Here is a 14857-nt window from a genome sequence, read left to right on the forward strand (position 1 = left end):
GCCAGGTACTAAAGAACTTTTTGAGCTAGCAGAATTCATTAGTGTGGTTGCAGTTACATGGGTTTATATTTTCAAACCAAATTCATGAAATTGTACATCTAAAAAGGTGAATTTAACTTAACTGTATGTAAATTGTGTTAATAATTTTTAAATTATTAACTGAAAACACATAAGTTTAAAATATCTGTTAATAATTTTTAAATATCTAAGATTTTAAAATATCTAAGAACATATTTATATCTCAATATAACATACAAAGTGTTAGTAACCCACTCCGACAAATCAATACAAAAAGCATAGCCAAGTGTAAGACTGGTCAAAAGACAGGTAATGCCCATTAGAGCAATTTTCAATAAGTTAACTATCATCAGCTGCTCAATCTTACTAGTACTCAGAAAAACGTAAATTATGACTGATAACCATTATTTTCCCATCAGAAAACTCAAATTTATAAAGACTGACAATATCTGGTATTCATAAGTGTGCAGGCCAAATAAAATCTCTACAATAAGACCCTAGAGTTGTATACATGTGAATGATAGAATTTCAAGTATATCTGTGATTAATGAAGTCAGAAAATAGAAAAATAATCTTTAGTTAGGCTTCTTTGCGCTTCCAATCAACAGACCTCAAACCACAACAGGATTCCCCAGATTTCAGCCTACTCAGTAGCTGGGATTACAGGAGTGAGCCACCAACAACCGGTTCAAGGGTTCAATTTCTGAATTGGTTTGCTCCTAGGTTTTCACTGAGAATATTATTGTTTTGTCACTACCAAGTTCAACTTTGACCTTAATTACAGTCTGCTTTGTAGACTTGGGGGGAAAACATTGAAACCACTGTGTGAACTCAAAGAACGGATCGGCGTCTTGCATTTTCTCCATGTGAGTTGATGCTAGACATGAAGTTTTAAGGAAATTCAGAAGAACAGGAAGGAAAGCGTTGCCTAGACAAAGCACACACTGGTGGTAGGTTCCTGGAGGGAAAAAGAGAGCGCAAACCCAACAGAGGCAGAGATCAAGAAACCTCGATGAAGAGCCTAGGACTAGACACCGCAGCCAGCTTAGTCTGAGTGTCACACGGGGCTTGCACTAGCCCGGACTAGGAGGCACATTCGGAGCCCCAACTGTGCAAGTGGAAAGGCAGGCTATCCGTGAATGCGGGAAGGACGCCCAGGACGTGTGGGTGGTGCCCAGGATCCTCACAGTCAATTCTGGAAGTGAGGGAGGAGCCCGCTAGGAGGCCGGGGGCGTGGCCCCGGGGGTTCCCGCCCGAGGCCTCGGGGTTGTTAACGCCTTCAGGCCGGGCGCCAGCCAGCCCGGGGCTCTCCCCAAGCGGCTGAGCAGCTCCAAGAACCGAAATGCAAGCTGGGGTGGGGGGGAGGAGGGGGAGGGTGAAGGGGACCCCAGGACGCTGGGCGGGAATCACCGGGGACACCTCACGACCCCTCAGCCGGGTCCGGGGCCTGGCCTTCGACCCCAGGATTCCCGCGAGGACCTCCGACTGCGGCGGCCCCATGTTCATTCCTCACCCTACTCCCCCCTCAAGACCCCGGGGCCAACTCACAAACGGCGCCACCGGGAGCCCCGGGGCAGCACGGGGCGCCCCAGGGCGGGCTGCCTACCCAGCTCCCAGCCGCGGGCTTCCAGCCGCCGGCCTGCTCTTCCCCGGCGCCGCCGGTTCCCAGCTGTTGCCTCGGTTGCCCCGGCAACCGCGGAAGCGCCGCACCGCCTAGCAAGCTGCGCGGTGATTGGGGAAGAGCGCGTCCTTGGCAACCGCCAGGCAGCGCGGTGTGGAGCCCAGGAATTTGGTTTCCAGGGATTGTCGCCACATCTCTTCGCCCCAAAGCGCCTTCGCCTGGCACTTGTTCCGGTTCTTCGAGAGCATTTCACGCGAGTTATTTCATTGCACACCTGCTTCTCGGGATGGCCTTTTAAGCCCATGGATCCCCTCAAGTTCTGTATGCAAACGTTTCTGGCTTGGGAGCAGTTCACCCTCTTCCCCTTACTCTTCTCCATTTTGTCAAAGTGCAAACCGTGCAGATGGTCGACGGACGATAGATGTGGGCCACTGGAGAGCCAGGGTCCATGTAGGTCCTCCCTAAGGGGGAAGTCTGACGGGACAGAGACCTCAGTTAAAGTGAAGCTGAATGCTATGGTTTGAATCTGTCCTCTCCAAAATTCACGTTTTGCAAGATGCATTGTATTCACAAACTGCTTTGAGTATGGCACCTCCTTTGTACAACTACTTAAAGATAATTTTTGTAGTTACAAAAAAAAAATAAGGTTTTGAAACAAAGGTCAATGAGAGGCCTCTAACAGGAGATTAGATCATGAGAGCTCCTCCCCAATGAATGGGTGGAGTGGCTTAACCTTTCACCTTTTGCAATCAAGATGCCATCTTGGAAGCAAAGATTGGCCCTCACTAAACAATGAACTCTCCAGCACTTTGATCTTAGACTGTCGGGCCTTAGGAAATGTGAAATTTTTCTGTTCCTCATAAATTCACTAATTTCAAGCATGTTGTGATAGCAGCCCACACATTGTAGATAGTCAAGGAAAAGCAAAGAACAAGAAAAACATGAATTTGACACTATCACTACTATTTTTTTTAATCATACTAGAGTTTGAATTCAGAACTTTTCACTCAGTAAGCAGGCACTCTACTGTTATGCCCAAGTCAAGAGAAGACCACCAAGAAGACCACAGAGAGCCAGACGTTCTGAAAAGCAAAAGCAAGGCTTTATTCAGGCGGGCTGCAGCTCGGGCCTCGTCCTACACACCCATGCAGTGGAGGTTAGGAGGAAAGCCCCAAACTGAAATTTCACAGGGCTTATAAAAGCAAAAAACCACCAAGTTACAGCAACCAGGTGTTCAAGCAAGATTAGGATACGGGTATAAATCTGATTGGCTCAGGGCTAGAGACATTCCGGGGAGGTTAGAGTTAAGCATTCCCAGGCGGTTAGATTTAAGCAGGGAGTTTCCTGACCTGCTGGGCCCTAATAAGCTTGTTCTGCTAGCCGGGATAATTGGTGGCCTGGGTTTTCTCATAGTTTGAACAAACAGCAAAAATGGAGGCTGCCTCAAAATGGAGTCATTCTGGCTCTACATCTACCATCTGAGCCATGTCCCTTAGCACTTTTTGACTTAGTTCTTTTTGAGATAGGGTCTCCCTTTATACCTGGACCAGCCTGGACTTCATTCCTACTACCTATGCTTCTTGTGCATGTATGGCACTATACACAGACTTTTTGTGATAATGTCCTAAGCCCTTTTTGCCCTGGTCAGGCTTTGAACCTCAATCCTTACAATCTTCACTACTGAGAGGCTAGAATTGTAAATGTGAACCGCCACACCTCCCTTGACCTATTTCTTAGTGTATGTAGTTGCCCAATGATGAGGGTAAGTTCTCTGAAGAACTTTTGAAATTGGCCCATGACACATTTGAAGACATGCCACTTAGTAACAACTTAGCTAGGGGCACAGGTGTAGAGGATCAAGGAGCCCAAATAAAAAGACATCAAGAAAAAGAGAAGAAGTCAAAGTCATCACTTTGCTTTCATGCTCCAACTGTTGATTGACTACTTCCTGCCTGTGGCCGGCTCAACCTATAACAGGAAAGAAATTGCAAGATAGAGTGAAAAGTTTTGCCTGTCACCTTGGACAGAACATTTGAGCAACTATATTGAGTCTTTGAGTCTTGGCATGTGACTGTGTTTACCCAGGAGCAGGGAAATAATTTTCCCCTAGAGAAAACTTTAAGAGGAACTAGAAGACAAAAATTCATTTGCTTTACAAATACAGCCCACAAGTCATTCTTTTGTTTGGTCAACAGCTGTAATAATAAATATGAGATGTGAATATAAATGTGGAAAGAAACACATTAATCTTGAAGTGTACAGAACAGTAGGTGATATATAATGTTAACAACTGAAGTACATATTACAATAGAGAGGAAAGTGGGTTATCCAAAGTCACAGAGCAATGCAGCCTTGGCCTTTAAGCTAAGCTCTATCCCAAGAAGCCTGTTGGATTGCCTGTGGCAGCAATCAGTGGTGATATGCTGCTCCTTTGGGGCCCATTTACAGCTGCTTTGCAAGGACTGAAGCCTGAAAACAATGATGTTCTTAGTCCAAAAAGCAGGCAAGGAGATCTTGCTAGGGAAAACACAAAAACAAAAAAAGCCACTCAGCTAGAAATCGAGGTTTCACTGAAGGCCAACTAGACCATTAAAAAAAAGTAGTTCAAATTTGTGAATCATGTTTGTTTGGTTTTTTTTCTACACTTGGTCTTAGCCAAAAGGCCGAGAAACGATGACATGCTTTTTTTCTTAACTTACATTTTCCCTAAAGCAAAGAGGAGAACTGAAAATAAACTTCTCCATCCTTAACTGGAGCTGCCTGACTTGCAAAGAATGCAGTCAGATCTTCGATTATATAGGCAACAAGAGGCAAAGGTCTCTTTCTTTGTAGCTTGTGAGCAGATAATCGAACTGTAAAATGAAGACTGAACCATCCTGAGACCTCAGAGTGGTGAATAGGCCAATTACAATGGATGCCACGCATACCCACAAGGGGAGAGACCTGGACAAGAACTTGGGAGAAAAATTACCAAGAAATTAAGCACTAAATTATCTTAGAGATCAATGTGTGTCTAAACATCTAACAGTAGTTTCGAAGAATGAGCCATGAATTTTCTTACTATTACATGACTCAGCTTCTACCACTTACCATTGTGTAGAGTTTGTTACTTACCTGTCTACACTGTACTTTCCATTTCTATAAAATGAAAGGGAAGTGAGGCATGATGGCTCAACCCTATACTCCTGCCCACTTGGGCAGCAAGAGATGAAAGATAGCAGCTTGAGCCAAGTGGGGCATAAAAGTGAGCAAGACTCCATTTCAACCTTTGGCCACGCATAGCAGGGTACACTTGTCATTCCAGCAATAAAAGTAAAGTATAAACAGACAGATTGCAGTCAGGCTGGCCTAGAGATATAATGAGACCCTATCCTGAAAATAACCAACATGGAAAAGAGGCTAGCAGAGTGGCTCGAGTGGTAAAATGTCCACTTAGCAAGCATGAAGCCCTGAGTTTGGGTGTACAGTAAAATCCTTAAGAGGACTGTTGAATAAGGCAAAAGATCTGCCAAAAATGAGATTAACTTCCAAAACATAATGGTTGGTTTTGATTGTTAACTTGATTGAACTTAGAAACACCTAGGAGACTGCTAAGGCACAGACACTCCTGGGTGTATCTGTGAGGAATTCCCAAAAAGGATTAACTCAGGGGAGAAGGCCTTCCATGAATGTGGGCAGCTCCATCCTTTGGGCTGCGTGCCTGGATAGAATAAAAGGGAAAGAAAGAGACAGCCATCCCAACACCACACTCCCTTCTTCTCTGCTTCCTGACAGCCATGATGTATACTGATCCGCTTAACTCTCCTTGCACAATGGACAACCCTCTGAAGCAGTGAGCCCAAATGTTTTCCTTCTTAATTTTTTTGGTTACAGTGATAATAAAAATGGCCCCTAGGCATTCAGATTTCTATTTTATCCTAAAGCTCTTGGTTGCAAAGTAGGGAAACCCTTTCAAAACAGCAAATGAGAGAATTGTCTCATCAACTACATCAGGGAACCTAAAGTAACCAAATCTCCTGCAAGACTGATGTTGAGACAGATAAAGTCAAAGCATCAAAGCAGAGCTCATCAGCTCTCTTTCTTTCTTAACACTCAATACCCCTTCATTTCTGTTTCTCTCTATATATCCCCTTCACTTTTCTCCTATTTAGACCTGCCTTTCTCTACTGAAATCTTCAAAGGGATCATCACAGCCTACTATATACCTCTTAGTATGGAGGGTTGAATAGTAGACCTAAAAAATCCTCTGTGTTTTATTATTTAGACTCTCTGTTACCTTCTTTGGAGAAAAAAAAACTCCATGTGTGTAACTCAGTTAAAAAGTTTGAGATGAAAGCATCCAAAATTACCAAATAAGGTAGACCCTAAAGCTAATACCCTAGCAAGAAACAGAACAGAAGAAGAGACAGACACAGAAAGAGGAGTCGTTGATTAAAGAGGCAGAAATTGGAATAATGCAGCCAAAGAAGTTGAGGAAAACCAACAGCCACCAGGAGCTGAAAGAGGCAAGGAAGCACTCTCCTAGAATCCCCAGAAAGACACCTTCAACTTCTGGCCTCCAGAACTTGAGAGAATACATTCCTGTTGCAGTGATTTCTGACCATCTGTGGTCAACCATAGGAAACAGATCTAGGTATTAGCAATAATTTGGAAGGGTTTGGGCTGACTCAAGTAATACCTCCTTGGTCCACCCTGTCCTTTCCTCTGCCAGAGAGATGTTTCATGGTGGGATGAAGCTGCTGCCTATCTTGTTCTTGTCCAGGAAGTAGAAATGTGCTGGACAGTTATCTCCAATGCCATACTCTACACAGAAATTCTCTCATGATTCAGACCTCAACTTTTTTCCAGATCTCTTTCCTCCATCTCTACATCTTGTTCATTCAACATTTCTGGACCAGTTCTCTCTGCCTCCAGTTTTTCACTTCAAAATAGTTTTCAAATTTTACTACTTCTTCCCAACTCTCCTGCCCCCTTTCTACCTCCAACTAGTATTTTGTCTTACCTTGGTTGGTCTACTGCCACTGCTCCCTGCTTCTGTATTAAGACACCCCAGGGTGCCACAGAAAATTCACAGCAGTGTGTCAGGATGTTTCCAATGTTTGAGGGAGTCACAGAATCCTATGTCATATTATGCAAGCTACAAGCTCATGGTGGTTCATTTCAACATTATTGTATTTTTGCCAGTGACATGAAATCTTTTGAAAGCTGGATTTTAAGCAAATGCCATAATGAAAGGCAAGTTCCCCTAAAAAAAAATCAGTGGGAGAAAGGAAATGAGGGTGATGAAGCCAAATAAAATTCTAAGACTTAAGAAGCTGTACAGAAGCCAAATGCGCTACACTGCTTGTACATAAATACTTATTAAGCTATTTGGACCTGACTATTTAAGAAATTGAATTGTTAGTTATTTCTTGGGGGCCCTCCAATGCTGAGATACAATGCTGAAAATATGGCTCACCTTTTCACCCTTATTATATATATATTTTTTACCAAGTGCAGGAGTTGGAATTGACTTCCATGTTTAAGATGAGCGCGTGTAGCACGTCATTAATGTTCTCTGGGGAGGAAGATTAGCTGGACTCTTCTGAACAGAATGACTTTCTGAGATCATTTGCTATGTCGCATAGAAATTATGTTTCCTTTGCTTCCTCTCCTGGGAATAACTAATATGTCCAATTCAATTCAAAGAGCTTGTATTGAACATTTAATGGGTGGCTTAGGATAAAGAGCACAGACTCAAGAAACAGGTTGGGGATTCAATTGGTCTATCTCTTAACTTTATGTTCTGAAGCTAGCCACTTCACCCCTTTGAATTTCTGTTTCTGCAGGCAAGAGGCCCACTGCAGTCATCAAACAGTGTTATTTATGAGCCTACTGTGTGCTCAGCCCTGCTTTGTACTGAAAGACAGTGTTATTGCTCCCCTAAGGAGTCTTTTTAGACATTCTTGTCCTCATTATATGCCTCGGCTTTTAATGTCATGAATTTATGCCTGTTTAGGCACTGGCTGGATATTTGCGCTTTGGCCATAAAGGGAAATTTTTTTGTACCCTCAAGAACCAATTTTGAGGTTAGAAAGGAAGTGGTAAAACGTGAAGATGAGTCTAGGGGGATAGGGGAGAATGGTGGAAGGAGTAACTCCCATCAAGAAGCACTGGACATCTAAGGATGGACATGTTAAATGGTAACCCCCTTGTATAGCCCTTTGAAATTCAGGAAAGGATGTGTTTTTGCTTTTTAGGGGTACTATTGCCACTCTAAGGAGACAAAGAAGACTTCATTTCTTCCCTCACAAAGTTTATGTTCTGGGGTGAAAGCTTGTAATAAGTAAATCAAGGAAAATGTCAACAAATGTAAGTAGCTATGCAATAGTAAACTAGAGCGCTCTTTCAGAGAAGGACATGGGGGAGGAGTGCCGGGGTTCTCTGAGGAGCCTCCATGGTGAGGACTGCACACAAGGAGCCAGGGGCAGCTGTATGTTTTAATGGGGGGGGGGGAGCATCACAGAGGAGCCACCAGTGAGGAGACCACTTGCTGGGTGAGAACTTGGGGAGAGAGGACAAAGAGGCAGAGCCAAAGAGCATGGGATGACATTGCTACCAGAAGGAAAAACATATTGTAGAAAACACTTCCTAAATAGGTTGTGAAGTAATTGGAGGGGTTGTTGCATGCACACGGCTTCCTTTAGTTGCTCTGTACAGGTTATGACTGAGCTCTGGCCTGAAGGAGCTCTGACCCAAGTGTTAACAGAGAAACAGCTGAACAAGCTGAATTCTGGGTAAAAAGGTTTAATGCAATCAGAGATAGCAAGTATCTACATAGACCTAGGTGACAGAGAAACGTGAAAAGTAAAGAAAAAATCCTGAGCATTTTGGGTTGCTTCCTAGATATTTCTGCACTAAGATTTATGCCTATGGATCCTCACAACCTTCTGAGTATGTTGTCTTCATTTCCCAAATGGGAAACTGAGGCTCAGCAGCTTCAGTGATTCGCCCAAACCCCAGAGGTAGCAAGCAATAAGACTGAGGTCTCTCTAACTCACGTGTAAAGTCATAGCTAAGATGATACAACTTCCATTTCCCCCAACAACATCATCTTTGCACCACTCCATCTTGAAGCCTTCCACTCAGTGATTTATATCCATTCAATATGCAGAACTGGACTTCAGACTTAAGTCCAACAATGAGAAGACTAATTAGAATGCTTCTTCTGGGACCATGTTTAATTACCCAATGTCTTGCTTGTAGTGGGAAGATATATCTTATTTTATGTCCTCAGAATTAATATGTTGCAATATATTGAGCTGGGTTGGAAGAGAATTTAAAAGCAGATTTAATTCTGTTTTAGGTTTCTCTTTTGCTTCTGTTGTTGTTTTCTTTTTCTTCTTTTTTTTAATATTGGGGATTGAGCCTAGGGCCTTGTGTGTGCTTGGAAAGCACACTACTGTTTTGGAGCTTCTTTACTTGTGATACTGGGGTTATAACCCAGGGATTCATTCTTGTTAGGCTTCACGCCAGTATGGATCAAGTGATAGAATACCAGCCTTGACCAACAAAAGCCAAGCAAGAGTCTGAGACCCTGAATTCAAGCCCCAAACCAGCTTTCACACATGCATACCTAAAAAATAACCTAAGATAACTTAGGAATAAAAGAACTAGAGAGCAGGGCTGGGGATATAGCCTAGTGGCAAGAGTGCCTGCCTCGGATACATGAGGCCCTAGGTTCGATTCCCCAGTACCACATATACAGAAAACGGCCAGAAGCGGCGCTGTGGCTCAAGTGGCAGAGTGCTAGCCTTGAGCGGGAAGAAGCCAGGGACAGTGCTCAGGCCCTGAGTCCAAGGCCCAGGACTGGCCAAAAAAAAAAAAAAAAAAAAAAAAAGAACTAGAGAGCAACAAAACTAATAATCATAAGGGCTGGGGATATGTCCTAGTGGCAAGAGCGCTTGCCTCGTATACATGAGGCCCTGGGTTCAATTCCCCAGCACCACATATACAGAAAACAACCAGAAGCGGCGCTGTGGCTCAAGTGGCAGAGTGCTAGCCTTGAGCAAAAAGAAGCCAGGGACAGTGCTCAGGCCCTGAGTCCAAGCCCCAGGACGGGCCAAAAAACAACAACAACAAAAACTAATAATCATATAAAGAAGAAAATGAAGAAAATGGAGATTGGCTACAACTTTGAGTTCAGAGGGGTGGGGGCATAGCAAATTCTAATTTATTTTTCTGGCAAAATAAAGAAGAGTTTGTGAAATGCCCAATCCAGATAATATAAAAGAGGAAAAGAAAGCCTGATTTAAATCCCTATATAATGTTTCACTCTAATAATAATATCCTGTCCAGAGAGGTAGAAGATCAGAGGAGAAATCATCCATTTGTTTATGTAAACCCACATCTCACAGATACCAAGGCATTCAAAGTTGTATTAGCTCTGTTAGATTCTAGAATCAGAAAGGGAAATTCTCAGTTGTGCAGGTTCTTTGTGCAGACTTTCTAACAGAGGCATGGCCATCATTCCTGAGAAGTTCATATCATTATTCCCATCCCATTGATAGCTGTCATCATAAAGTAGGTCACCCTCATGATTCACTAAAAAAATAATGCCGAGTTAATGAGGTTAGTTCCAGTAGAGAACGTGAAAATCAGGACTTAGCCAAACCCCAGCATTATTGAGTAGAGGAGCTCAGAATGGAATTTGCTGTTAAGGGGTCAGAAGACCAGCCTTCTCCACATTCCCTTGTCTTTAAATAACATTTTCTGTCCAGGAAGGCCTCAGGGCCACAAGAGGACTCTAACAGCCTGATTAATGGAACTGCTTATGATTTATTGAATGCAGTCTTGTCCCACATGACAGTGGGCACCAAGTCTGTCTTTCTATGTGGAATCTAACAGAAGTACCAAAATAATGACACTCCCTCATTAACATAAAAAAATTAATGATTCTCTCTAAGGAGTCATCAAGAATTAAGATAACTTTGTTGAATGGTAATGCCTTTGTACAACTAAAGATAATAAAACTATTTTTTAAAGAAGATGAAGTAGTCATGGTAACACATACCCATAATCCCAGTCACGTAAGGGGAAGGAAGATCATGACTCAAGGCCACATAGACAAAGTTAGTGAAACACTATTATGAAAGCAAAAATAAAATAAAATAGCTAGGAGCATGGCTAAAATGGTAGTTTGCTTGCCTACCAAGCACCAGACTCTGGGAGCCTTTTCTCAAGGGCCATGTAATTAAACAAGTCCTAGCCCATTAAGCCATGACTACAATCAAATGAATCAACTCATTCTGGACAAGTCATTTGTCTTCTTTGACCTTTGGTTCTGAAGTAACATCTGCCTTTCCTATTCCAAAACTGAAAGTCCAATAGAGGTCATGGATGTGAAAACACTTTGTAAACTACAAGGCTCCCACCTGATGCCCCATGCTGATGCTGCCTCAGGTAGGACTGTCCGCGGGGTCATTATCTAGAGACAGTGCCAGTTGCATGGGAACCAATGTTCTGCAAGGAAGGGAGCCAGTGGTCCTTGATAGGCTAACTGGTCTGAATAGCAAGACACCATAAAGTCAAACAAAGAGCACTGCATTGCCCTCACTTGGCCATTAGACCAACCCTGAGGCTTTTGAGGGTCCTCAGGCCTCTGGCCTCATTAGAAAAGCAGATGGACATACAGAGGGGTTAATGGCAGCCAGTGGATAAACCTGCTATGATTTGGTCCTAGCAACTGACCCCCTAGAGATGGTAATATCTTTGAAAACCAAAGGAGGTGACTTTTAGTGAGGGATAAGCAACCAAGGACAAAACCTAAAACTACATTAAGATTTAAGAAAATAACTTAGAAATAATAATTTAGAATAATTAGAATAACAGAATAATTTATAAATAATTAAGAAAAATAAGAAATAATACTCCATTATAGGAATACTCCATTATAGGAGTAAATATTAAAGTAGTCACAACATTGAACACTGTTAAGTCAAATATGACCTACCTGTACTGATAAAAGTAGTTATCACAGTTATAATACACAAAAATGGAGCAAAAATTTCTTAGTTGTCCCATTAATACGGGCAAAATTGAAAGCTTTAGTAGAAGATCACAGAGACAGATATGGGTGTAGACAGAGTGTGTGTGTGTGTGTACATGCATGCATGCATGTGTATGTGTGAATGTGTGAATATACACATATACAAACATTTTTTAGCTAAGATGAATTCAAGGACACAAATACGAATAAAATGGAATTGATTGTATGAGGTATTTTGAGACTGTGTTCTTGTTTCTGACCAGTTATCCATATCTGGACTTACAATGTCTTACTAGACACTAAAGTTTTCCTGAGTCCTAGAAGATGGAAAACTGCTATATCTTGGATAAATAGGATTCCAAAGAAGGTATGAAAACTCCACTGGTTTCCTAGATGTTCCTATAATAACAATGCCTCTTGTCCTACTCTCAGAAAATAATTTCCTTATTTTGATGCTTAGGAAATAGAAGAGTTTCTAAATCAGTGTGAACTATTTCTGCCTAGTCTCTGCTTTTCCCCAAACTTGCACAGCTTCTTTGAGCTGCAAATGGCTCAATATTCATAAATATGCAATGAAAGTATTAATCTTCCTGATTAATTAATCCATTGGCTTATCTCGACTCTTGCCTTTGTGAACCCTTGTCTTAGACCCATGATTCTTGTTCTTTCCACTCTTGTTTCCCCAAATGCCAACAGGCCTTCCCTCCATTAGTCAAGAGACAATAAAAGGGGTCCCAGGACTAGATGGTTCCTGCTTCCTCTACAGGCTACCAACAAGCATTTCGCAAATTGCTCATGCATTTTTAAACCCCAGTAATGAAGAGTGTAGATTTATGTGAACAAGTGGCAGATGGAACTTAAAATCCAATTTATTTCGTTAATTAAAATGTAGGTCTGAGGTGTAAGATATCACAAGAAATGTACTCCCTGCCCTATTATGTAACTGTACCCCTTTTGCACAACACCTTGTCAACAAAATTTAATTAATAAAAAAAATGTAGGTCTGGCATATTACACACTCAAGCACAAAGGATGTTTTCCCATGTACTGAAATAGACCACTAGCTGTCTCATGCAAGAAAGGCTTCAACTTTACATTGAAATGCTATCCAAGAGCATGACAGGGGCTCTCTGTGTTATAAAAGTTTAAAGATAGTCAGGTTTCACTACTAAATTTCTGAAAGTATTTATGATCAAAGTGAAAAAATGGATGAGAAGCAGTTGCCTTGAAGAGGATCCTGGGGAGAAAACTGAGCTGAAGGAGCTAGGTAATTCCACTAGGTTCCCTGACCCAAGAAATTCCTGTTTTTAAGCCACACTAAATAAAAGAAAAATGAGGAGAGATTTTTGTTAAACACATACTTCTGGAAAGTACACTTTCACCTTATCTTCTTGCTTCCTTTCATCTTTTCTAACTTGATAGAAACTGTACAGCAAGCCAACAGGTCACCAGACTAAGCCAGGGTAGCTTTTCCCCACAGAAAGTTTCCTGTAAGAAAATGCCATTTCTTTTTTTTAGAGGAATATGTCCTCACCCAGGGTGAGGAACAAGTAGCTCACTGGCTGTATAAGGCCCTTGAAATCTTTTAAGGACATGATGGGACAGACAAACATAATGCTTCTCATGAGCTACCTGTGGCCAATTTTCTTGTGTTGATTTTTTTAAGGTTGCTAATTCCTTTGTGATGGGATGAAAATCACTTGGTGGTCTTCCTTCCAGAAACCCTTAATCCCAGCCCAATTATAGATAGCATCCTACAATATATCTGGCCAGTACTCTCCAGGTCAGCAAAGAAGTCTGAGAAACTGTTACAGCCAAATGAAGCCTAGGGAGAGATGTCTACCAAATGAAAGGACAGACATTAGGTAAAAAATTAGGAGCTCTGAGCTGGAACCACTAGCTCAGTCTTAGAATCCCAGCTATTCAGGAGTCTGAGATCTGAGAATTGTGATTTGGAGCCACGCCGAGTAGACAAATCCAAGAGACTCATGTCCAACTAAGCAGCAAAAAGCTGGAAGTAAATGTGTAGCTCAAGTAGCAGAGTGCCAACCCTGAATGAGAGGCCCGAGTTCAAACCCCCAGTACTAGAACTAAATAAATAAGTGAGATGAAATTATGTCATTTGCAGGAAAAAGGATGGAACTGTAAGCCCATAAGTAAGCCCAATAAGCCAAGTTTAGAAATACAAATATACCATATATAATACAATATATAGAATACAAATCTGATATTGGTTAGAGGAAAGGTTAGAGAGAAAGAAGAAGGTGAGAAGGGATGAATACGGTCAAAGTTCATTGTATCAATGTATAATGAAACCCACTAAAAATTGGGATGAGACAAGAAATAGTAATATAGGGAATAAAATCAAAACCCAGTAAATGCCCACATGGAAAGACCACATGAACCAAAACTACTTCGTAAAGTTAATATACACCAATAAAATGGTAGAAAATAATATTTTACAAAACGTGCTCCTATGAAAAATTCTGATCAGTTTTGGCAAACACAGATATATCACCTCTAGATCAAGTGGAATTTCTGGGTCAGAAAGTCTCAACTTTCACAGATCTTGTCAACCAGCTTTCCAAAGAGGTGAAACACCTGTTAGCGGCATTAGGAGAGTTCATTTGCTCCACACCTCGGTGGTGGTTCTCCGTTTTCATTTTAACCATTCCAGTGGGGGTGTCGTGAGTGCATTGTGGATTCCATTTGTATTTCCCTGGTGATTCAGAATGTCAAAATCTTTGTCAAATATAGATTAAACAAACAAGGTGCCTGGCATGTAATAAGCATTCAGTAAGTGTTAGCAATTACCTTTGATATTACTGATCTGTGATCACTGCATCAGAACTTTCCAAGTAGGTACACACGCAGAAACTGCTGGAAGCTTCTAAAAAATATTAAATTTCCTGGTCCTTCCTTTTATCTTTAGCATGTACCTTTTCCTGCCTCTTATCTACCTCTTCTCAGAGCCAGTTTCCCTATAAATCACATTCCTCCCTTCCTCCAGTCCACTTATACTGAATAGGAGGAATTAAAAGCCAGATGAAAAATAAATAAAAACCAGGTGTGACTTCTGACCTCCATTCCAGACATGTTTCTACCTTTGCTCATATGGGTCACTTCCAAGAGACTCTAGGTCATACTGAGTCTCCTGCATTTGACTTCACTTCCCTCCCTCCTACTTCTTC

At 41.8% G+C, this 14857-nt stretch overlaps 1 protein-coding gene across 6 annotated transcripts in view; it reads right to left on the bottom strand.

The window, feature by feature from the left end:
* The window catches only part of Hydin (HYDIN axonemal central pair apparatus protein), a 261224-nt gene extending 259541 nt beyond the window's left edge, over nucleotides 1-1683 (bottom strand). For 5 of the 6 annotated variants that reach the window (XM_048355155.1, XM_048355153.1, XM_048355154.1 and 2 more), the window contains exon 1: nucleotides 1599-1679. The gene's annotated coding sequence lies outside the window, so the exon portion shown is untranslated. Of the gene's footprint in view, nucleotides 1-1598 lie in introns of all 6 variants that reach the window. The other variant, XM_048355151.1, reaches the window with a different exon arrangement.
* Between the last annotated feature and the right edge of the window lie 13174 nt (nucleotides 1684-14857).

The sequence above is a fragment of the Perognathus longimembris genome, chromosome 10, assembly GCF_023159225.1.
Source record: "Perognathus longimembris pacificus isolate PPM17 chromosome 10, ASM2315922v1, whole genome shotgun sequence".
Lineage (NCBI taxonomy): Eukaryota > Metazoa > Chordata > Mammalia > Rodentia > Heteromyidae > Perognathus > Perognathus longimembris.